Below are 2,809 nucleotides of genomic sequence, written 5' to 3' on the forward strand. Positions count from 1 at the left end.
AAGATAAATAAACAGATAAATGTTTGTGCTCCACTGGTTGCCCTTTTCTTGCTGTGACACACATACAGCGCCTTCGGAAAGTATTCAGACCCCTTGACCTTTTCCACATTTTGTTACGTTAGACTTATTCTGAAATGGATTAAATTGTTTATTTTCCTCATCAATCTGCACACAATACCCCATAATGACAAAGCAAAAACAGATTTTTAGAAATGTTTGCACAAAAAACAAAAAACAAAAATGGAAATATTACATCTACTTAAGTATTCAGACCCTTTACTCAGTACTTTGTTGATGCACCTTTGGCAGCGATTACAGCCTTGAGTCTTCTTGGGTATGACGCTACAAGCTTGGCACACCTGTATTTAGGGGAGTTTCTCCCATTCTTCTCTGCAGATCCTGTCAAGCTCTGTCAGGTTGGATGGGGAGCGTCGCTGCACAGCTATTTTCAGGTCTCTCCAGAGATGTTCGATCTGGTTCAAGTCCGGGCTCTGGCTGGGCCAGTCATGGACATTCAGAGACTTGTCTCGAAGCCACTCCTGCGTTGTCTTGGCTGTGTGCTTAGGGTCGTTGTCCTGTTGGAAGGTGAACCTTCACCCCAGTCTGATGTCCTTTGCGCTCTGGAGCAGGTTTTCATCAAGGATCTCTCTGTACTTTGCTCCGTTCATCTTTCCCTCTATCCTGACTAGTCTCCCATTCCCTGCCGCTGAAAAACATCCCACAGCATGATGCTGCCACCACCATGCTTCACCGTAGGGATCGTGCCAGGTTTCCTCCAGACGTGACACTTGGCATTCAGGCTTGGTTTCATCAGACCAGAGAATCTTGTTTCTCATGGTCTGAGTCCTTTAGGTGCCTTTTGGCGAACTCCAAGCGAGAGTCCATTAGGTGTCAAGCTGGCTGTCATGTGCCTTTTACTGAGGAGTGGCTTCTGTCTGGCCACTCTACCATAAAGGCCTGATTTGTTGGAGTGCTGCAGAGATGGTTGTCCTTCTGGTAGGCTCTCCCATCTCCACAGAGGAACTCTGGAGGTCTGTCAGAGTGACCATCGGGTTCTTGGTCACCTCCCTGACCAAGGCCCTTCTCCCCCGATTGCTCAGTTTGGCCGGGCGGCCAGCTCTAGGAAGAGTCTTGGTGGTTCCAAACTTCTTCCATTTAAGAATGATGGAGGCCACTGTGTTCTTGGAGATCTTCAATGCTGTAGACATTTTTTGGTACCCTTCCCCAGATCAGTGCCTCGACGCAATCCTGTCTCGGAGCTCTACGGACAATTCCTTCGACCTCATGGCTTGGTTTTTGCTCTGACATGCACTGTCAACTGTGGGACCTTATATAGACAGGTGTGTGCTTTTCCAAATAATGTCCAATCAATTGAATTTACAACAGGTGGACTCCAAGTTGTAGAAACATCTCAAGGATGATCAATGGAAACAGGATGCACCTGAGCTCAATTTCGAGTCTCATAGCAAAGGGTCTGAATACTTATGTAAATAAGGTATTTCAGTTTTTTATTTTTAATACATTTGCTAAGAAATCTAAACCTGTTTTCATTTTGTCATTATGGGGTGTATATTGATGAGGATTTTTATTTAATCCATTTTAGAATAAGGCTGTAACGTAACAAAATGTGGAAAAAATGAAGGGGTCTGAATACTTTCCGAATGCACTGTAGGTATTTCGCCAATAGCAAGGCTATGCTCACTGAGTCTGTACATAGTCAAGGATTTTCTTAATTTTATGTCAGTCACAGTGGTCAGGTATTTTGCCACTGTGTGCTCTCTGTTTAGGGCCAGAGAGCATTCCAGTTTTTTTGGTATATTATTTCCAGTGTGTCAAACCGTTATCTTTTTGCTTTCTCATAATTTGGTTGGGTCTAATTGTGTTGCTTTCCTGGGGCTCTGTGGGGTCTCTTTGTGAACAGAGCCCCAGGACCAGCTGGCTGAGGTGACTCTTCTCTAGGTTAATCTCTCTCTCTAAGGTGAGGGCTTTTTGGTGGAATGTGTGGTCATCGCTTCCTTTTAGGTGGTTGTAGAATTTAAACAGCTCTTTTCTGAATTTTGAAAGCTAGCGGGTGTAGTCCTAATTCTGCTCTGCATGCAGTGTTTGGGGTTTTGCGTTGAACCCAAAGTACTGTATATTTTTGCAGAATTCTGCATGCAGAGTCTCAATTGGGTGTTTGTCCCATTTTGTGAATTCTTGGTTGGTGAGCGGACCCCAGACCTCACACCCATAAAGGGCAATGGGTTCTATAACTTATTCAAGTATTTTTAGCCAGATCCTAATTGGGATGTCGAGTTTTATGTTACTTTTGATGGCATAGAAAGCCCTTATTGCGTTCACAGCCTTGTGGAAGTTAACTGTGGTGCTGATGTTTAGACCGAGGTAGGTATAGTTTTTTGTGTGCTCTAGGGCAACGTTGTCTAGATAGAATCTGTATTTGTTGTCCTGGCAACTAGATATTTTTTGTAATACCATTATTTTTGTCTTACAGAGATTCACTGTCAGGGCCCAGGCCTGACAGAATCTGTGCGGAAGATCTATGTGCTGCTGTAGGCCCTCCTTTGTTTGGGGACAGAAGCACCAGATCATCAGCAAACAATAGACATTTGACTTCAGATTGTAGTAGGGTGAGGCCGGGTGCTGCAGACTGTTCTAGTGCCCTCGCCAATTTATTGATATATATACTGTATGTTGAAGAGGGTGGGGATCACGCTGCATCCCTGTCTCACCCCACGGGGCTGAGGAAATAAATATGTGTGTTTATTGCCAATTTTACCTGCATACTTTCTGTTTGTGTACATTGATTTTA

The sequence above is a fragment of the Coregonus lavaretus genome, assembly GCF_964263955.1.
Source record: "Coregonus lavaretus genome assembly, chromosome: 30".
In the NCBI taxonomy this organism is placed as follows: Eukaryota; Metazoa; Chordata; class Actinopteri; order Salmoniformes; family Salmonidae; genus Coregonus; species Coregonus lavaretus.